We start from the raw sequence: 23,298 nt of genomic DNA, 5'->3' as shown, positions 1-23,298 counted from the left end.
AGCCGCAGTGAACTTCCGATGTTATCCACAAGGTCATTTATATATATTGCGAATAGCAACGGTCCAACGCACTCCCCTGCGGCACACCTGAAATCACTCTTACTTCGGATGACCTCTCTCCATTAAGAATGACATGCTGCGTTCTGTTATCTAGGAACTCCTCAGTCCAATCACACAACTGGTCTGATACTCCATATGCTCTTACTTTGTTCATTAAACGACTGTGGGGAACTGTATTAAACGCCTTGCGGAAGTCAAGAAACGCGGCATCTATCTGGGAACCCATATCTATGGCCCTCTGAGTCTCGTGGGCGAATAGCGCGAGCTGGGTTTCACACGATCGTCTTTTTCGAAACCTGATTCCTACAGAGCAGATTTCTAGTCTCCAGAAAAGTCATTATACTCGAACATAATACGTGTTCCAAAATTCTACAACTGATCGACTTTAGAGATATAGGTCTATAGTTCTGCACATCTGTTCGACGTCCCTTCATGAAAACGGGGATAACCCGTGCCCTTTTTCAATCTCTTAGAACGCTACGCTCTTCTAGAGACCTACGGTACACGGCTGCAAGAAGGGGGGCAAGTTCCTTCGCGTATACTCTGTGTAAAATCACACTGGTATCCCATCAGGTCCAGCGGCCTTTCCTCTTTTGAGCGATTTTAATTGTTTTTCTATCTACCTTTTTGTTATTTGTGAGACAATCTAGAGAAGGAACTACAGTGCAGTCTTCCTCTGTGAAACAGCTTTGGAAAAAGACATTTAGTACTTCGGCCTTTAGTCTGTCATTCTCTGTTTCAGTACCATTTTGGTCACAGAGTGTCTGGATATTTTGTTTTGATCCACCTACCGCTTTGATGCAAGAGCAAAATTTCTTAGGATTTTCTGCCAAGTCAGTAGATAGAACGGTTTCTGGAAAACAGTATGTTATTAATCATACACGAGGTAGTAATTGAGAATCCCGTTGCAAGAAGGGAAACGATGACCACTTCCCCCACCTGGGCCTTTCTAGAAAAAGAAAATAACCACATTCTGCTACCAGTTGATAACTAGGAATTCAAGTGGGAAGATCTTGGGTCGGGTCACCCTAATGGAAGGGCAGCATCAGAGTTCATCACCTTTAATAAGTAAGTGGCCTTTGATAAAGTCAATGAGTTTTAAAAATAGTCAACAGTAAAACTGACTGAGCAGACTTTAGAAAAATGATTCTACAACAGCTACCGCTAATTATGAGCCACTAGCCATTAGCTGCACCAAAAAAGTACATGAGGTTAAAAACAGTCGACTAAAGTTAACAAAATCAAGTTAGCAGTTTTTTAACCAAATAAACTTCAAACAACTGGCATTAAATGGGAAGCCACTGTCACCCAGTAGGCAGCAAAGGTCAATAATCCTAAAACCAATTAACAGTCACTTAATAAGCAGCTACAGTTAGCCAAATTTAACAGCTCAGATTTTAAGCATATATACAAACGTATAAATACGTAGTATCACGTAACATTCTGCCAGTGGGGACAGTATTTGCTTCGTGATACGTTACCTGAGTTAAAATGGACCATTTACCAATTGCGGAAAAGATCGATATCGTGTTGATGTATGGCTATTGTGATCAAAATGCCCAACGGGCTTGTGCCGTGTACGCTGCTCGGTATCCTGAACGACACCATCCAAGTGTCCGGACCGTTCGTCGGATAGATACGTTATTTAAGGAAACAGGAAGTGTTCAGCCACATGTGAAACGTCAAAATTCAAATGGCTCTGAGCACTATGGGACTTAACATCTGTGGTCATCAGTCCCCTACAACTTAGACCTACTTAAACCTAACTAACCTAAGGACATCACACACATCCATGCCCGAGGCAGGATTCGAACCTGTGACCGTAGCGGTCACGCGGGTCCAGACTGTAGCGCCTAGAACCGCACGGCCACACCGGCCGGCTGTGAAACGTCAACCACGACCTGCAACAAATGATGATGCCCAAGTAGGTGTTTTAGCTGCTGTCGTGGCTAATCCGCACATCAGTAGCAGACAAACTGCGCGAGAATCGGGAATCTCAAAAACGTCGGTGTTGAGAATGATGCATCAACATCGATTGCACCCGTACCATATTTCTACGCACCACAAAGTGCATGGCAACGACTTTGAACGTCGTGTACAGTTCTGCCACAGGGCACAAGAGAAATTACGGGACGATGACAAATTTTTTGCACGCGTTCTATTTAGCGACGAAGCGCCATTCACCAACAGCGGTAACGAAAGACCGGCATAATATTCACTATTGGGCAACGGAAGATCCACGATGGCTGCGACAAGTGGAACATCAGCAACCTTGGCATGTTAATGTGTGGTGCGGCATTATGGGAGGAAACGTAATTGGCCCCCATTTTATCGATGGCAATCTAAATGGTGCAATGTATGCTGATTTCCTACCTAATGTTCTACCGATGTTACTACAAGATGTTTCACTGCATGACAGAATGGCGATGTACGTCCAACATGACGGATGTCGGTCACATAGCTCGCGTGTGGTTGAAGCGGTATGGAATATCATATTTCATGACAGGTCGATCGGTCGTCAAAGCACCACGCCATGGCCCGCACGTTCACCGTATCTGACGTCCCCGTATTTCTTTCTGTGGGGAAAGTTCAAGGTTATTTGCTATCGTGATCCACCGACAAGGCCTGACAACATACGTCAGCGCATTGTCAATGCATGTGCGAACATTACGGAAGGCGAACTACTCGCTGTTGAGAGGAATGTCGTTACACATGTTGCCAAATGCATTGAGGTTGACGGACGTCATTTTGAGCATTTATTGCATTAATGTGGTATTTACAGGTGTTCACGCCGTAACAGCATGCATTCTCAGAAATAAGTTCACAAAGGTTGATGTATCACAGTGGAACAACCGAAATAAAATGTTCAAACGTACCTACGTTATGTATTTTAATTATAAAACCTACCTGTTACCAACTATTCGCCTAAAATTGTGACTATTACAGCGCCATCTATCACAAAGCGAAAAACGTGGTCCAACTAAAACATTCATATTTATTTCCGCACTACACGAATATGTACTAAAAATGGGGGTTCCTATTTCAAAAAACGCAGTTGATATCGGTTTGACCTAAGGCAGCGCCATCTAGCGGGCCATCTGGCTTCCCCCTTCAAGCTAGACAAGTTTCGTTATTTCGTGAGATATTTGGCCCGGTCACGATACTGAGAACATAATAATGTTTGAATGGATTGGAAAACTGTCAAAGAGTGTCCTGATTTGTTCAGGCAATGATATTATTCTACCATGCTGCTTACTTTTAAATTATTTCACTTTTTGATTTTAACATTATTCCTATTGTTCTGAACACTCAAAGAATTTTCTCCCTTTCCCTTAATTTGTAATCGTCTGCCACTGAAGATCAACATCCAACTGTGAACATCTCGAAACATAGCTCTACTCTTAATTTAGTGTACTTTCAACACTACGTGTGTGAAAGTCGACGTAAGAAAGTGAGCCGTTCAGTTTTAGAGTCCCTCGAGGCGGCTCCTTTGGGTTCCCTGCGACCACCACCAGCAGCAGCAGCGGCGGCGGCGGCGGCAGCAGCATACCTCACCAGGCCGGGGGTCACGTTCCGCGGAGCCTTCTTTTTGCGGCCGCCTCTCGAAGCGCAATTTCTGGCCGCCGCGGCGATTAATGAGTGATCTGGCGGCCGCGCCGCTCACGCCGGCGGTGAGTTATGGGCGAGCAGCATTCAAATGAAACTCCGCGCCGGCCGGCCAGCCGGCCAGCTGGCCTCTGCCACTGCCACACCGATTGATTCGTCTGCGGACGTCTCAGCAGGCACCACTAATTACATCCGGGGCCCGCCGAAAGTTAATAGTTACAAGATTACGCCTGTCTCGCTCCCTGATTTGTAAACTTTAATCTAGGCAGCGAGGTTTATTGATAGGTTACAGATGGCTGCTTTATGCTCATAGCTCGACAGCGCCTTGGGTTATCAGCAAGATAACAGACTCGAATTACTCCGCTGGTAAAAGTACAATGTCCTGTTTGTAGCTGTGTGAACCAAAATATTCTCCGAGATAAACTGAGGTTTAATGGAAACGATGGTACAGCCTAGTAATGGATAAAGTCACACCTAACCAAAAAAAAAAGTTTTACATAACAATGAACCAATGTGAGCAGGAGAGATTCTTCAGACTGGGGAGAAATCACCTACATGGTTCCACAAGGCTCATCCTTGTTCTTATAATTCTTCTTCTTCTTCTTCAGCGCTTCAAGGTTAAGCACTTCTCCATGTTCTGTCTTCACTAAAACACTACCATCTAGTTTGGGGTCTTCCAAAGTCCCATATTCCTCTCAACAATAAAGTGTGGCCTGACGTGGAATTTACTCTACATTAATTCTTTGTAGGTGAGGCTTCCATAGTGCTTTATTTTCGTCAGTCTCTTAATATTGTAAATGTACAATTGTGCCCTAACATACTCAGTTCTTATTCGGTCTTCCCTATGATGTGTTGGCAAATGTGCCAACACCTTGTAGATAGAGGAGGCCGAAATGCACGCTATCTAACGCAGACGGGCGTGAATTCTGGAACAGGATAAGTAGTGAATTCTAATAAGAAAAGTATGCAGCTCCTCGAATACTTAACTTTTATTCCTTAATGTGAATACAGCATTCTTGATGAGACATTTCATACGATAACTATCAAACTATGTAAGGCTAATGGCGCCTTGCTAGGTCATACCCATGGACTTAGCTGAAGGCTATTCTAACTGCCTCTCGGCAAATGAGAGAAAGGCTTCGTCAGTGTAGTCGCTAGCAAAGTCGTCGTACAACTGGGGCGAGTGCTAGCCCGTATCTCGAGACCTGCCTTGTGGTGGCGCTCGGTCTGCGATCACACAGTGGCGACACGCGGCTCCGACATGTACTAAATGGACCGCGGCCGATTTAAGCTACCACCTAGCAAGTGTGGTGTCTGGCGGTGACACCACACCCTATCTTTAATATTATAACTAGTTGATTCCCGCAATTTCTTATATGACTTTCCCTTGTAACACCACTGACTTGCCTGACAAATGTCATTTGTGCTGCTTGTATTTCATTTTTACTACTTTTTAGGGGTCCTTGCTTCACTTCCACACATCAATACAAAATGAAATTGCGGTTTTATAAAATTTTCATTCGGTTTCATTCCTGTATGTTTTAGAATCTTTTCTCATTCCACTTATCGCCCGCTAAGTCCTTGTCCATACCAGATAGTTTACAGGTGACTACTTTCTGTTCAGAGGTCGACATTGCCTTGGGTTATGTGGAAAGTAACAGACACGGATTTCTCTGTTTACGTCATAAAATAAAAAAATTAAGTTGGTGACTATTTCATGTAGAATGTTCTCTATTTTTGTTTTCGAGCAGGTGGGATACTACTCATGATGAACCAGGATTTTACTTTTCGTTATCGCCATACGGAGATTGTATTCCATTTTCCCTAATGGATGTAGTTTATACATAGCTTTTGTAACTCATCAACACATTTTTACACAATTGCTATATAGGCTGCAGGCACAAGAATATTAATGCATATTTTGTTGAAAGAATGAAATTTTCACTCTACAGCGGAGTGTGCGCTGATATGAAACTTCCTGGCAGATTAAAACTGTGTGCCGGGCCGACACTCGAACTCGGGACCTTTGCCTTTCGCGGGCAAGTGCTCTACCGACTGAGCTACCCAAGCACGACTCACGCCCCGTACTCACAGCTTTTAATTCCGCCAGTATCTCGTCTCCTACCTTCCAAACTTCACAGAAGCTCTCCTGCGAATCTTGCAGAATTAGCACTCCTGGAAGAAAGGATATTGCGGAGACTTGGCTTAGCCACAGCCTGGGGGATGTTTCTAGAATGAAATTTTCGCTCTACAGTAGAGTGTGCGCTGATATGAAACTTCCTGGCAGATTAAAACAGTGTGCCGGGCCGAGACTCGAACTTTTCCATTGTGACCACTGACAATTCAGTTCCAGCTCAAAATCTCGTAACCAGGTGTCATCAAGTGCAATAAAACTTTTCAGAAACTGTTCTCTTTCTGTTCGATAACGTTGTAAGAAGCAATTCTTCAGCGAGTCTTTTTGCGACCTGCTTTCTGTTTTTCACTCAGATCTTACGAAACTCATCTGGCAGCAAATTTTCCCATCCTTAACTTTTCAGTTATGATTCTGTAAACTGAACTGACAGACTTTCTGATATCATGTGTAATTTCTTCACATGTTTTTTTTTTTCAATTCTCTCTCCAAATGTCCTTAACAATAACTGAGAAGTGTAGTTTGTTGCAGCTGATGGCCCCTTACAGCTTGCGTTGTCCTCGCTGCTTACCCGACCTTCACGGAAACGAGCTGAGCACTGCGAATCTGTGTTACGATCTATTCTTTGCATCTACTTCTACATCTACGTTTATACTCCGCAAGCCACCCAACGGTGTGTGGCGGAGGGCACCTTACGTGCCACTGTCATTACCTCCCTTTTCGCCGGCCGCGGTGGTCTCGCGGTTCTAGACGCTCAGTCCGGAACCGCGCGACTGCTACGGTCGCAGGTTCGAATCCTGCCTCGGGCATGATGTGTGTGATGTTCTTAGGTTAGTTAGGTTTAAGTAGTTTTAAGTTCTAGGGGACTGATGACCAGAGATGTTAAGTCCCATAGTGCTCAGAGCCATTTTGAACCTCCCTTTTCTGTTCCAGTCGCGTATGGTTCGCGGGAAGAACGACTGTCGGAAAGCCTCCGTGCGCGCTCGAATCTCTCTAGTTTTACATTCGTGATTTCCTCGGGAGGTATAAGTAGGGGGAAGCAATATATTCGATACCTCATCCAGAAACGCACCCTCTCGAAACCTGGCGAGCGAGCTACACCGCGATGCAGAGCGCTTCTCTTGCAGAGTCTGCCACTTGAGTTTGCTAAACATCTCCGTAATGGTATCACGGTTACCAGATATCCCTGTGACGAAACGCGCCGCTCTTCTTTGGATCTTCTCTATCTCTTCCGTCAACCCGATCTGGTACGGATCCCACACTGATGAGCAATACTCAAATATAGGTCGAAAGAGTGTTTTGTAAGCTGCCTCCTTTGTTGATGGACTACATTTTTTAAGGACTCTCCCAATGAATCTCAACCTGGTACCCGCCTTACCAACAATTAATTTTATATGATCATTCCACTTCAAATCGTTCCGCACGCATACTCCCAGATATTTTACAGAAGTAACTGCTACCAGTGTTTGTTCCGCTATCATGTAATCATACAATAAAGGATCCTTCTTTCTATGTATTCGCAATGCATTACATTTGTCTATGTTAAGGGTCAGTTGCCACTCCCTGCACCAAGTGCCTATCTGCTGCAGATCTTCCTGCATTTCGCTACAATTTTTTAATGCTGCAACTTCTCTGTATACTACAGCATCATCCGCGAAAAGCCGCATGGAACTTCCGACACTATCTACTAGGTCATTTATATATATTGTGAAAAGCAATGGTCCCATAACACTCCCCTGTGGCACGCCAGAGGTTACTTTAACGTATGTAGACGTCTCTCCATTGATAACAACATGCTATGTTCTGTTTGCTAAAAACTCTTCAATCCAGCCACACAGCGGGTCTGATATTCCGTAGGCTCTTACTTTGTTTATCAGGCGACAGTGCGGAACTGTATCGAACGCCTTCCGGAAGTCAAGGAAAATAGAATCTACCTGGGAGCCTGTATCTAATATTTTCTGGGTCTCATGAACAAATAAAGCGAGTTGGGTCTCACACGATTGCTGTTTCCGGAGTCCATGTTGATTCCGGCAGAGTAGATTCTGAGTTTCCAAAAATGACATGATACGCGAGCAAAAAACATGTTCTAAAACTCTATAACAGATCGACGTCAGATATATAGGTCTATAGTTTTGCGCATCTGCTCGACGATCCTTCTTGAAGACTGGAACTACCTGTGCTCTTTTCCAATCATTTGGAACCATCCGTTCCTCTAGAGACTTACGGTACACGGCTGTTAGAAGGGGGGCAAGTTCTTTCGCGTACTCTGTGTAGAATCGAATTGGTATCCCGTCAGGTCCAGTGGACTTTCCTCTGTTGAGTGATTCCAGTTGCTTTTCTACTCCTTGGACACTTATTTCGATGTTAGCCATTTTTTCGTTTGTGCGAGGATTTAGAGAAGGAACTGCAGTGCGGTCTTCCTCTGTGAAACAGCTTTGGAAAAAGGTGTTTAGTATTTCAGCTTTACGCGTATCATCCTCTGTTTCAATGCCATCATCATCCCGGAGTGTCTGGATATGCTGTTTCGAGCCACGTACTGATTTAACGTAAGACCAGAACTTCCTAGGATTTTTTGTCAGGTCGGTACATAGAATTTTACTTTCGAATTCACTGAACGCTTCACGCATAGCCCTCCTTACGCTAACTTTGACATCGTTTAGCTTCTGTTTGTCTGAGAGGTTTTGGCTGCGTTTAGACTTGGAGTGAAGCTCCCTTTGCTTTCGTAGTAGCATTTTACGATTGCCATGAACTTTTTCCATAAACACTCAACATTGTCAGTGTCGGAACAGAAATTTTCGTTTTGATATGTTAGGTAGTCTGAAATCTGCCTTCTATTACTCTTGCTAAACACATAAACCTTCCTCCCTTCTTTTATATTCCTATTAACTTCCATATTCAGGGATGCTGCAACGGCCTTATGATCACTGATTCCCTGTTCTGCACTTACAGAGTCGAAAAGTTCGGGTCTGTTTGTTATCAGTAGGTCCAAGATGTTATCTTCACGAGTCGGTTCTCTGTTTAATTGCTCGAGGTAATTTTCGGATAGTGCACTCAGTATAATGTCACTCGATGCTCTGTCCCTACCACCCGTCCTAAACATCTTTGAGTGTTCCAGTCTATATATGGTAAATAGAAATCTCCACCGAAGACTATAACATGCTGAGAAATTTTATGTGAAATGTATTCCAAATTTACTCTCAGTTGTTCTGTCACTAATGCTGCTGAGTCGGGAGGTCGGTAAAAGGAGCCAATTATTAAGCTAGCTCGATTGTTGAGTGTAACCTCCACCCATAATAATTCACAGGAACTATCCACTTCTACTTCACTTCAGGGTAAACTACTACTAACAGCGACAAACACGCCACCACCGGTTGCATGCAATCTATTCTTTCTAAACACCGTCTGTGCCTTTGTAAACATTTCGACAGAATTTGTCTCTGGCTTCAGCCAGCTTTCTGTACCTATAACAATTTCAGCTTCGGTGCTTTCAATTAGCGCTTGAAGTTCCGGTACTGTACCAATGCAGCACCGACAGTTTACAATTACAATACCGATTGCTGCTTGGTCCCCGCATATCCTGACTTTGCCCCGCACCCTTCGAGGCTGTTGGCCTTTCGGTACTTGCCCGAAGCCATCTAACCTAAAAAAACCGCCCAGTCCACGCCACACAACCCCTGCTACCCGTGTAGCCATTTGCTGCTTGTAGTGGACTCCTGACCTATCTAGCGGAACCCGAAACCCCACCACCCTATGGCGCAAGTCGAGGAATCTGCAGCCCAAACGGTCGCAGAGCCGTCTCAGCCTCTGATTCAGTCCCTCCAAGGTCCACAGTGAGTCCTGTCAACGATGCTGCAGATGGTGAGCTCTGCTTTCATCCCGCTAGCGAGACTGGCAGTCTTCACTAAATCAGATAGCCGCCGGAAGCCAGAGAGGATTTCCTCCGATCCATAGCGACATACATCATTGGTGCCGACATGAGCGACCACCTGCAGATGGGTGCACCCTGTACCCTTCATGGCATCCGGAAGGACCCTTTCCAAATCTGCAATGACTTCCCCCGGTATGCACATTGGTTTTCTTCCACTCTCTTGCTGCCATATCCCTAAGGGGCCCTATTACGCGCCTGACGTTGGAGCTCCCAACTACCAGTAAGCCCACCCTCTGCGATCGCCCAGATCTTGCAGACTGAGGGGCAACCTCTGGAACAGGATAAGCAGCCATGTCCGGCCGAAGATCAGTATCAGCCTGAGACAGAGCCTGAAACCGGTTCGTCAGACAAACTGGAGAGGTCTTCTTTTAGGTACTCTCAGAGGTGTATGTGGATATTGTCTGCGAAACGTGTTGCGAAAAGACTTATTACCACAGAAGTAATAAATTAAAACGTCATGCAGTTTTCCATGCATCAGTATGTGATGTCTTATCTCCTAAACTATGAGTCGTACAGTGATTTGTTTTCGTAGGTATATTCAGCGGCAGATGCGGATACGCAACTCCAAAATTGTTTCGTGTACAATTAGTAGCAACGAAGTAATAAATTAAAAAGCCTGGCATGATGTGGTAGTTTTTCTTCCATCTCAGTGTTTATGTCGTCACATCTCCTGAACTAAGCGTCGTACAAAATATGTAATTTTTCTGGTACATTCAGTAGTATTTGTAAACACTATCTGCAAAACACTTTACGAATACAGTAGTAGGAATGAAGAAGTAAATTAAAATATTATGCTGCATGTGGCAATTTTACTGCATAAACAGCGAAAATATAGTAAGCAATAAACTTTTTTCCTTCCCTCATTCTGTGGAGTTCATCAGCGAGAAGTTTCGTAAAGGTTTAAAATTATGTATAAGGTTTGTTGCAAGTTTCTAAGTGTTCTTATTCTGAAGTACTGAATGACTGAAATATGGGTGTTCTCACGTCGTGGTCTATCTTCTTTTTCACTCCCATCCACACACCTTTGATAGGCGGGTGAATCTTACCCCCATAGTGATTCTTTCCAGACAGCAAATTTTATGTGTACCACGTTTCTTTGCAATCGGCCCATGTGTTTAGGAGTAGATGTGAAATACACATACATTCGTAGATACATACATGCATATCAAGATATGAACATCCATTTTAATAACTTGTATGGATTAAACAAGGTTTCTTACGAATAGGGCTGTTGCAGTTTGCAGTGCATGGTGACGACGAAGTCCCCACCAGGGAAGATAAATAATACATGATGGACGAAGCAAGAGGAAGGCAGACTTACACTTGGATTCCTGGTCAAAAGAACTACACGGGTTTCAAGCATTGGCCTTCATTAGATGAAGAATACGTGTGGAGCACAGTATTTTAAGGAGGTAAACCATGGACTGTGGAATAACCAGAGAAGAGGAAAATCTTAGCGTTTGAGAGATGGTGCCAGAGAAGGACGTTGAACATTAAGTGGACTTACAAGATAAGAAATAAACATGTTCTCCGCACAGCCTGCGACGAAGGGAACTTGCAGAAAACGTTTACAAGAGGAAGAACCAACATGATAGGACGTATATTGAGACGTCAGAAAATAATGTCCATGGTAGTTGTGGGAGCTACAAAGGTAAATTCTGTAGACCAGGACAGTAATTGAAATACATGCACGTCGGAGGTTCGAGTCATCCCTTGGGCATGGGTGTCTGTGTTGTCCTTAGTGTAAGTTACTTTAAGTTAGATTAAGTAGTGTGTAAGCCTAGGGACCGATGACCTCAGCAGTTTGGCCCCATAGAACTTACCACAAATTTCGAATTGGAATACACGGGATCCCGGGAGGAGTGGTGTGTATTCAGGGATGTAACAGGAAACATCATTCGAAGAAAAAAAAGTGGTAAGCAGGGGCTGTCAGCCCTTCTTCATCTTTGATACTGTAAAACAAATCTGTTCTACCTCAATTTAATCGCTTTTCATATTCTGATGGATGGTAGTATGGACCAAAACAAGATAGAAAATGTCCAGTAAAAATGGTCTCTTAAGAGCCATGAGCACTTGTTCATCTTCGCTACCGTAAAATGCATCTCTTCTACGAGGAAATGTCCATAGTTCTTTAGTTATGCATTTTAAATCAAATGTTTAATAGACTTTTTTGCTTCGACTGGTCGTCCCTGTCGTATCCGTAAATATTCCCTATATATTGTCCATTCCTGCCGCTATACCCAGTATATCCATCAAGTAATTTAGGGTGCTGTATGCAAGTGATACTGTGAGACGAAAAGTTTGGCACGGGAGTTGAATTTGTGAAACACCGCATCAAACTATTAAGGAATTTAACAACTCATAAAAATATGTATAAGTAATATGTTTGGTAAGGGCTACATTCAGTGGCACCAATGATGTAATCAACCACGTTAGGTAACACCTGGTCTCAGAAAATGTTTACTTCTGTGAATATGGTCTTCACATCGAAGCTTACCGTGAAGTCAATATATGGCATGGGTTTTTCCCTGTACGAGTGCAGAAAATTCGGCGATGTCCTTGACATACAACTATGTCTGCCAATACCAGCTTTTTTTTAAAAATACATATGTCGTTACTTCTGAGATTTTTTAGCAAGGCAATAAACGAATTACTAGATTAGGAACAATTTCCCTGTGTACCTTTGGCACTCCAATAAGCTATGGATGCCTTCGGAACCTGAGAGGTGGATCTCCCTCAGAGATAAATCTCCTTACAGCGTCAAAGTGCAGTCCGGATTTCATTAACAGATAGTGTGTGTGTGGCGAAATAAATAAAAAAAATTAAATTTATTGATTCTTTGAAAGGAAAAAAATATGGACATGGAACTTTAACTTTAGAATTTTTGAAATGCTTTTAAGGACTGTAATGACTGGCTTTGAATGCGGACAAATTTAGTGCTGATTGAATTTTGCCTGAAATATAATGTACATTTCCGATCATCAATATTTTGGAATTTTACATTGTTGTCGATTTATTCAGAGTTCTCACCTAAAAAGTCTAATTAGTTCTTCTGCCACAATGTTAATTCACTGGTCGCCATAAATGTTCTCTTCTTTGTTGACCGTGCGTATCTGCCTATGGCTGCGTCGGCTTCTTTAGCGAAGACGGTGGAACAAAGTACTACAATACTACAATGCTATGTCGATTGAAATAATTCTCTTAAGATTGGAATATTTTTCACAATTTTATTCACGAGACAATAAGACTCTTCTTACGCTCGTCGCACAAATCATTAATACTGATAATATGGCTGCCTGCAGCAAACTTAAAAAAAAAATAGACGAGTCTGTTACACACAAGGTAACTCCTTCTTGGAGTACGAAACAAAAGTGAATCAGATTTGGACAGTACAGAGATTATTTTCTACATTCCCCTCAATTTAATCTTTGGCGCAGAATTTAAAGTATTGTATCTCTCTGCGTCGTAATGTGTCATTACATGTGTCTCTCTGATTAAGATTACCAGTGTCTCAAAGCAATTGGAACTGAAATAACCAATCATCTTATTAAAGAGATGCTGTACCCATGAAATACAATATCTATTGTCATAATTGCGGAAGTATCCGATCAGAAGTATTCAGCCGCCTATTAGTGAACATTAATATGGGATGTATCCACCCTTCGCTATTGTGATGACTCTACTAGGAACACTTGCATTACGCCTGAATTTCTGTGGAGGAATGGCAGCCCATACTACCACAAGAGATGAAACTAGTGAAGATAGTAATATTGAACGCTAAGTTCTGGAGAGAAGTTGACGTTATAACTTACGCTACAGGTGTTTAATTTGTTTCAGACAAGGACTCAGGGCAGGCAAGTTCATCTCACGAATGTAATGGCACACGAACCATGGCATGACAGATGAAGCTTTATGAAATGGTGCGGTGGCAAGCTGAGACAATCGTCGTCTCCGAACTGTTCCTTTACTTTACGAAGTACACGATACTGTACAATGTGTTCATATCGTTTCGTATTTAGCATTTTCTCGAGCGAAATCAGGGAACCCCAGCTAAAGCAATAAAAACACGCCCCATACCGCAACACCACTTCCTCCGCACTTCACTATTGGCACTACGCATGATATTATCCAGGCATTTCCCAGGCCTTTACATCGGATTTCCACAGAGTATAGCGTGATTCATCACTTCATATCACCCGTTCCCAATTACCCACAGCCAACTGGCATTTCTCTTTATACCGCCTCAAGCGTCGCTAAGCTCTGTGTACAGAAATGTATGGGTTTATGAGGAGCTGCTCGACCTCCTTATCCCATTTTTTAAAAATCCTTACGCACTTTTATTGTGCTAGCTGGGCTTCTGTTTGCACTTAGTAGCTCACGAGTGATTCCATTCGCTGATTTAAAGCAATTTTTGGCAGATACCTCTGAAATGTTAAAAGGTTCCTATCTGTCAGTGATTGCGGTCTACCTTCTCTTGGTTTATCTTCTGTGTTTCCTTCGTGTTTCCGCATTACAATCACATTAATATCAGTCGACTCTGGCTGCTTTATAAACGTTCATATATCCCCGATGGATTTGTTAGGCCTAATCAGTGACTAGTCTACATCTGAAGTCACCTAAATCTCCTGACCGACGCAATCTGCTGTTACTGTTTCTCTAGTGACAGCATAATACTCCTCTCCAGTTTCATACTGGCGAGTCCATCTCTAGTGACGTCTAGCGGTCAATTAAGTCTTACGTGTGGCTGTCGAGATACGTTCGTACAGTGTACGCCAGAGCATGTACCAAGTAATGCCCCGTAGCAAAAGATAATATCTTACTAAACTATGTAAATGAGCATTTTTCAAGAATTGCAGAGAAGTTACAGCAAAAGTTCTCCCAAACAAATATAACACCTGTAAACAATGTTGCACTAAATACAATGATGTTACTTCCAACTACAGAGAATGAAATCAATAAAACTGTCCAGAAACTAAAAATAAAAAGTCAGTGGGCTTAAATGAAGTACCAGTGTGTGTACTGAAATAATGCATAGGGATTATACAAGGCCCCTTAACAAATATAATAAATGAATCCTTCACATCAGGAACATTTCCAGAGCAGTTACAACAGGCAAGAGTTGTATCTTTGGTTAAGAAAGGTAGTGCAGAAGACATAGAAAATTACCGGCCCATTCCTTTGCCGTCACCATTCTCAATAATAATAGAAGCAATTATGAATTATAGATTAATGAATTACCTGAATAGATACAATCTTTTAAGCGAATCACAGTTTGGTTTCCAAAGTGTCAAAAATACGGAGTCTCCCATAGTAGAATTCACAAAAGTTGTACTTGATGCTCTTGATAAAGATGATGTGTCACAGGCATATTTTTGGATCTTTCTATGGCGTTTGATACAGTCGACCCCAAAATTCTATTAAATATATTAGAAGCATTAGGAATAAGAGGGGTAGCTAATGACCGGTTTCGATCGTACCTAACAGATAATGTACAAAGAGTACAGATAATACATACTTCAAATAGATCTGAACACTAAGTAAAACACTTATCAGAACCAAAATACATTAATAAGGTAGCATATTAGGGCCAATACTGTTCCTAATATACATCAATGACTTTCCCAGTAGCCTTACTCATTGTGAAAAAATTCTCTTCCCTGATGACAGCAGTATTGTAGTCACTGAGAAAACAAGAGAACTTCTTGCTGAGAAAGCAAATGAAACTCTCAAGGAAGTTTATGACTGGTCAATAAGCAATAAAGTGACACTGAACATAAAGAAAACTAATGTCATGAAATTGTTTGAAGAGGAAAAATGACAATGTTAAATTAAATGTAGATGGCACCTCTATAGACTGTGTAACAAATGCAAAATTTCTAGGAATGTATATTGATTCTCAGTTGAAGTGGTGTGAACACACAAAGGTACTTGCAAACAGAATGTCATTAGCGTGTTATGCCCTTAGAATCCTGTCACCGGTGTATAACATGTAGTGTCTTTTAGTTACATATTATTCATATGTACACTCAGTTATTAGCTATGGCATTCTTCTTTGGGGAACAAATGCACAGAATATGAACACAATTTTCAAACTCCAGAAAAGAGCCTTAAGAATAATAGGCAAAAATAATAGTCGAGCTCATTGTAAAGATCTGTTCAAAACGCTGGGGATTTTAACTGCTCCATATGAATATATATACCAGTCAAGTGCACACATCAAAAATTACATTGGTAATTACTGCACAAACAGCTCTGTCCATGACCATGCAACAAGAGATAGACTCAACTTACATTTACTAAGAAAAAATAAACATAAAATTCAAAACAGCATTTTCTACCAAGGAATAAACCTGTACAATACATTACCAAAATAGATTAAAGAAACTGCAAAAATACACTTATTTAAAAGGGCAGCTAAAAACTACCTGTTGTGCAATGTATTTTATACATTGAAGGATTACTTAGCTAAAACAGAGTAGGGGTTTGATAAAAAAATGTTATACAAATAAAAAATAATTATTATTATTATTATTACAAAATATACAATATTCCACAAAACTCTTTCATATTATGTTTCTTTATTCTTTTTTTGTTTTCTAGAAATACTTACCCCCCAAGCTATGCATAGCACAATACTAACACCTGTTCCTTTTTCTGGCCTCAATATCTCACTCAATATGGAGGGATGCTGACTCAGTTTTTCAGGATAGCAAATGGGAAGTTGAGGGAAAGAAAATGGCCCATAGATCACCAGTGTGTGTGTGTGTGTGTTACTTGTAAAAAAAGCATTGTGTACCAGAAGTAAATCTAATGATTGTCTCTAACTAGAAGTGTGTAAATATATGTGTATACGAATTAGCTTATTCTAAATTGATCTGAATTTGTAAATACTTGCTTGTCCTATATCCTTGTAAAAAGAGATTTATGGATGAATATAGCTATTACTACTACTAATAGCAGCGCCGCCGGTGGTGTAGGAAAACAAAAATGTGATACCATTGCAATAAGTTTTTGTCAAACTCTACCGAGTGAAAAGATTATTTTTTTATGTCGGTTAGACTTGATTAACTGATAATCTTTTTATTGGGGGCAATGATTACCCTCTGAGCAGGTCGTGGAAGTCGATGCTGACCTGCATTAAAACACGAACTTCTCAAGCAGCAGATTTTGACGATTAGTCAAGTCAACGATACCTCCCTTTTGGTTTGTTTTCAGCAACAGCTGCTCTGCTAGTATGTTTTGCACTGGAGGAAACACTCACGGTATTTGGTGTATGCAGTGATGGCCTATATTGAGGTGTCGGTTCTAGAGTAGCATCAGTTTGAAGAGACTCAGCAGAAGCTCTATGTCACCTGATGAAGACGGTCAGGTGACCCTCGAATTATTGTGCCAACTCGACTTCAAGATTCGGCTGCCAAAACGAAGCAACATCAAAGTAATGAAATTTTTTATAATAATTAACAGTACTTTACTTTCCGTGTTCATTATGCACTGAATCTTCTAATATCTGTATTCAGTGCTGTCCATGGGTAAAACTAAGTCTTGCAAATGCACTGCCTCGTCGAAGATAGTGCAGAGAAGAAGGTGTTTAGTCTTCCCCACATTCGCAGTAGTCCTTCGCTCCATATCCCCTTTTCTTTAACCCTTTGAACGGAACATCGGTCTGAGATACCGCCATAGTTGACATTAACAATGCTAACGGCGCTGCATTGTTCGTGAGGGTGGGGAGAAGCCCAGTAATCTTCAGTCGGGTCCCGAACCGCAGCTGGCCAACAACGTATTGTCGGCGCATGCATTGTTTTCAAGTAAGTAGAATTTTTGTTACGTATTGTCGGTCTGTGAGACCGTGTTCCGAAAAAATGCATTCCCCTCCCGGTCTGACAGACCGGGTGTTCCTAAAAGTGTCAAATTTTTGCCGGTCTCCCAGACCGGTGTTCCTAAAAGTATCACGCATTTGTCGGTCTGTATGACCGATGTTCCACTCTTTGAACTCTTCTGTTTTCTGTGTAGCAACATTTCATCTATTTGATTGAAATTTTTGCCACCACACGATGCTTAATACTTTTGTGTTCATAGAAGAACGAGAAAAAAGTGTAACAACTCGTATTTAACGTTTTAATTTTTCCTCTTTCCGTTTTTCACACACATTCTCCAATTTACCGCGCAAACTTATTACAGCGATAGAATTATCCCCATTAAATTTCGTTAAAACTCATTTTTCCCTTTTTCCTTGCAGGTTTACAATGGAAGGTCCGAAATATGTTTCAAATCGGTCGAAAAGAATTGTAGCCCTTGCACGCTCTCAAAATTACCTTGAAGAATCAGACTCGGAAGTGGATTCAGATGAATCATGCATTCCAGATGAGGACCTTACTATCCAAGATCCTCGCAATGAAACAGATAATGACGATGACTCTCCCAATGATGATGATCGCGATGATGAAACTATTCGAGAAATATTTGAAGTCGAAAATACCGCAGTTCGCGAAGAAACTGGAGAGCAACCACAGTCTGACATAACTTCTGGTGGAAGCAGACTAATCACTCCACAGAAGCCTGCTGATGTTGCTAGCTCATCTACGCGTTCTGATGACACTCTAGATGAGAGTCGTCTTCCAGTTTCTTACTACGGAAGAAACAAGTGTTTCACATGGTCATCAACTCCTGTTCGCTCTAAGACGCGAACAGCAGCATCCAATATAATAAAGGTACGGCTATCAAAGATACAAGGGCCTGCTCTTACCGTGGGGAAAAACCCACTCCCAGGTGAAGTGTGGCGCCTTTTGTTTACTGACGACATGATTGAGACGATTGTAAAGCATACTAATGAAAAGTTGGCCAAAATTCGTTCTGTTATTGAACTAAAAGAAAGTGTAGCTTACAGAGACACTACTGTGCAGGAAGTGAACGCTGTGATTGGAGTCACAGTTCTTTGCAGCATATTCAAATCTGCGAGGGAGCCTATGACCTCGCTGTTTTCCACTTCGGTCTTGGGGAGGCCAATTTTTCGATCAATAATAACAGAAAAGCGATTAGGAATATTGCTTAGGGCATTTAGATTCGATGACTCGAGCACGAGGGAACAGAGGGAAAAATATGACCCAGCTGCTGCCATTACAGACATATTTAATAAGTTTATTTGGAACTGCCAACAAATTTATAGCCCTGGAGCGCATTTGACAGTTGATGAAACTTTGGTGCCTTTCAGAGGGAGGGTTAAATTTCGTATATATATGCCGAATAAACCGGCTAAATATGGCATTAAGGTCATGGGTCTGGCAGATGCACACAATGCATATATTTACAATGCCTACATCTACTCCGGCAAAGGCTGTGATGGAGCCACACTTTCTACAGCAGAAAAGAAAAAGAGCATTCCCACGCAGTCTGTAATCCGCCTATCTAAAGGGCTGTATGGCACAAACAGAAATATTAGTTGCGACAATTGGTTTTGTTCTGTGGAACTTGCCCAGGAGCTACTAGCTCACAATTTGACATTAGTTGGGACACTAAAAAGAAACAGACCCCAGATACCAGCAGAATTTCAAGCAAGAAGCGATCGTGAAATTGGGTCCAGCCTTTATGGCTTTACGAAAGAAATGACTCTGCTTTCTTATGTCCCAAAAAGGAATAAGGCAGTCCTACTTCTTTCGTCAATGCATCATTCCAATTACACTGACGTTTCAAATGATAAACCTGAAATCATATCTTTTTATAACGCCACAAAAAGTGGAATAGACACGCTAGATATGAAGTGCAGTGTTTATTCTACTAATCGCAAAACAAGAAGGTGGCCGTTGGCTATTTTTTACCACATGGTGGCCATGGCTGGATCAAACGCAAGTATACTTTATGGACTTTTTGGAGAGAAGAAAACCGTATCACGTTTTGATTTCCTGAAAAGAGTTTCTCTATATTTGGTCTACGATTTCGTAAAATCCCGACTGGCAATCTCCAATCTGCCTCAAGAGCTACAAAGTATTATTTCATCTTTAGAAGAAGAGGCAGCAAAAGAAAAGCAAATCGTTAGCCAACGGAATAAATTTGTTGTTCGAGTTGATGAGTGTCCGACGGACACACTTGGTAAAAGAAAAACCTGTCGATTTTGTCCATATCAAAAAAAGAGGAAAACTGCCTACAAGTGTATTTCTTGCGAAGAACCAACGTGCTTGGAGTGTTCACGAAAAGTGTGCAAGACTTGTGCAATTAAAAATAAAAGTTAAATTTTTTCTTTGCATTACATTTTAGTATTCATTTTCTTTGTGTTGTAACTATAATAATGTAAAAAAAAAGTATTTCTAAAGGAGTAATGTGTAAACAACAAAACACTGCAAATTAAAGTTTTTCCTAGTAATAAACTTGAATTTACTGGTATTTTAACAAATATTATGGTTCAAAAACCTATTATTATGTTTAATTACACCTTAAAGAGAGAGAGAAGCAACGTAGAAGTGCGGAAAAGTCATAAAAATAGAGAAAAATACACTTTAAATGTCCTAGCGGTCTAGCAGACCGATGTTCCATCTTACCGCCGAGTAAAAGATGTTCCGGTTAGAGGGTTAAGTTGTGCTCGGATCTAGAGACTCGTGGCCTTAGACGATTGGGTGATCTCTAGATCAGGTATGTGAGCTTGTGAATCTCTTCCTTTGATTCGTAAATTGGAATGATTCCTGTCTCCTGCTGTAAATTTAGTAGTCTGGTCTCAGGTGCAACTGTCAAGTAGGTACTTCTCTTGAGGAAACTCTTTCTGTAGCTCAAGTGTAGCTTAAAAGTAATGTGGTTATATAGCTTTTGTCTTGGGCTTTTGTTTGCATCTTCCACTCCTCTTTTGTTCTTCTAATTTGGGGTGGAACTATTCTCGCGAGGGGGTAAACAGCTATCAAAGGCGTAGGTCTCAAGCGTCCAGTAACAATTCTTGCTGCCTCATTTGGTGGGGGTGGGGGGGGGGGCGACGTTCACTTGTGTCAGTGAGCTGACGCCTTCTTGCTGTATAAACATAGAGCTATAGCAGTCGTCTTCAGTACCTCGTGTTGAGGTCCCCTTATGTGCCCTGTAGTTTCCTCAGTAGACAGTTTCTTGAGCTTGTTCTGTCTTTCCATTCACTGCAAGTTCTTATTTGTTTGAAAGAAAGAGTACGATCCAATCTGACTCCCAGATATTTGGGATAGGTTTCATGCTGGAGGGGCGCGTCCCCCCTTCCCCCATCCCCCCATCACAACTGATGTTGTTAAGGTTTCTCCTGATCTCATTACTGAGGAGATGGAAACTGCAGACATGGATCTTGTTAGGATTCAGTTTCAGAGAGTCTCATTATTGCGGAAATGGAAACTCCAGACTTGGATCTTGCTAGGATTCAGTTTCAGAGGTTCTCCGAGGCTTTCGAGAGTTTTGCTTCTGCCTCTTCCAATGCTTTCCCTTGATCTGTGATAGCCATGTCATCGACATAGATGAAGACCGGTGGGTCCTATGGTCGCGGTATATCGTTGTTGCAGATGTTGTATAACACAGGGACCAATAATCACTCCTCCTGGATGTGCACCCATTTCTTTTTATTTCCTCTCTCGGCTCTTTTTCTGTTTCAGTCATAGAATATCCTATCGTATGGGTTCGCTTTATCAGACTAGTGAGCCTGAAAACTTTGCTAACTTATACAATTTGCAGATCCAGCCGGATTACACGATTCGAAAACAGAAAACTTTCGCTCACTTTTACATGAACAACACCACAGGCATACCTTTTGGGCACGGGGGGGGGGGGGGGGGGGGCGGGGGGAGGGGAGAGAGAAGGTAACGGGGTGACAACCTGAAGGAATCCGGTCACCCCCTAAATTAACCATGCCAAATCCGTTCATAGCTATGCTGACCTGCGTAGATGCGGAACAAAGGCGAAAGAACAAGAAGAAGAAGAATTTATACAGTTTCCACAGTAATATTTTGAAGTTGACCGTCTAATGCCCTGCATTTAAATCAATGAAAACGGCTCGTGTCACAAATCCTTTTTCATAAAGGCCGACTGATGTGTTGCGTCATTGATGTTTTTGCCTAGTGCGTTCTGGTGGTAGAAAGCTTAGTCGTGTATCACGGTTGCCTGACTGACCTTGTTTAACACAATCTTTGTGGAAGCTCCTTCTTTGTAGCCTGTTTAGATTGTACGAGAGAGCTAATTGCAGAGCTGAAGCTGTAAGGATGTGCCATAAGATGCTGGATAGCTCCATGGGTTTACCTCTCAAGTGATGGTCAAGGTTCTGAATCGGAGTCCTTATCCAACATACAGTGTTAAACTGTGTGTTGACGAAAATTCTCAATTCTTGCTGCTTGTCACAGAACAATGTATATACTAAGATGGTATCTGTTTTTTCGGACATGTCCGAAAGAACAGATACCATCTTAGTATATACAGGGTGGTCGGAAAATGTGTGAAATGCTTGTAGGGATGTTACAGGGCAGGTTGTACTAAGACATAAATGTTAAGAAAGAAATTCGATACGTTGTGCCGTTTGCGAGTTATTTAGCATTGACGTTAGCCAATCAGATCGTCGCGCGCGTAAATTCAAGTTTCAGCTAACGAGACAAAGCACTCGTTGGGCAACACCAACCCTGGCAGGCCGCTTGAATGCGAGCGCGCGACGCCCCGCTTGGCTAAATTCTATGCTAAATAACTCGGAAACGGACCAACGTATCGAATTTCTTTCTTAACATTTATGTCTCACAACAACCCACCCTGTAACATCCCTACAAGCATTTCACACATTTTCTGACCACCCTGTATATAGTTAAGGCTCACTGGCCACTGCACCATCTTCTTCTTCTGTGCGAATGCACAAACACAGCCCGAACTCTTACGGGAATCGGCAACGCGCCGCGAGTACTGAGTATAATGGGCGGGGGCACTACGAATATAGTGCGGGACAATACGTTGAGAATGTGGGTTTCTCGGGAGATAAATCCCTGCAGTCGCGCTATCCTCTGTGTCCTCGGTGGCTCAGATGGATAGAGCGTCTGCCATGTAAGCAGGAGATCCCGGGTTCGAGTCCCGGTCGGGGCGCACATTTTCATCTGTCCCCGTTGAGTATGTCAAAGCCTGTAAGCAGCTAAGGGTGTTAATATCATTGTAAATGCAGAACAATGTGTATTAAGAGTACCGTAAGATAATCGGCATATGGTGAAACTAACGTAAATCAACAGTAAATCTAGGTACACTGTTTGGCAGACGTCTGCTTCGTACAGTGGGCAAAGTTTACCTTATCCCGTTCGCGTCTCTGCCCTCGAGACGTCCCTAAAGACTCTACAGTAAGAAAGTACCTGCTTTGTGAAAACAGTCTGCCCCGGTACACTCTTCCCCGTATCATACGCTCGCGAGTCGGCGCAAGGAACTCGCGTTTTTCCTCTTTTCATCCTTCCACAGAAGGCGGTGCAGCGCAGTAGACTCCGCCGAGTTACACAAAAGCAGATCGGAGCCGGGGAGCAGAATATCCCGCTTAGCCCCCAGAGGGGTTCGGCGAGCTCTCGCAATCGGTGCGGGACCTCATCGCGAATTCAGCGGCGTATTTCTTGCCGCCTCCGCGTCCTCCGTC

General features: G+C 42.3%; 1 non-coding gene across 1 annotated transcript; it reads left to right on the top strand.

The window, feature by feature from the left end:
• The first annotated feature begins 22,695 nt into the window (after positions 1-22,695).
• Trnat-ugu lies at positions 22,696-22,769 on the top strand. Its single transcript has one exon. It is a non-coding gene; the product is annotated as a tRNA-Thr (tRNA).
• The last annotated feature ends 529 nt before the right edge of the window (positions 22,770-23,298 follow it).

This window comes from Schistocerca americana, chromosome 4 (genome assembly GCF_021461395.2).
Source record: "Schistocerca americana isolate TAMUIC-IGC-003095 chromosome 4, iqSchAmer2.1, whole genome shotgun sequence".
NCBI classification, from domain to species: domain Eukaryota; kingdom Metazoa; phylum Arthropoda; class Insecta; order Orthoptera; family Acrididae; genus Schistocerca; species Schistocerca americana.
Note: the sequence above shows the minus strand (reverse complement) of the source record. Positions and strands in the feature narration are given on the sequence as shown.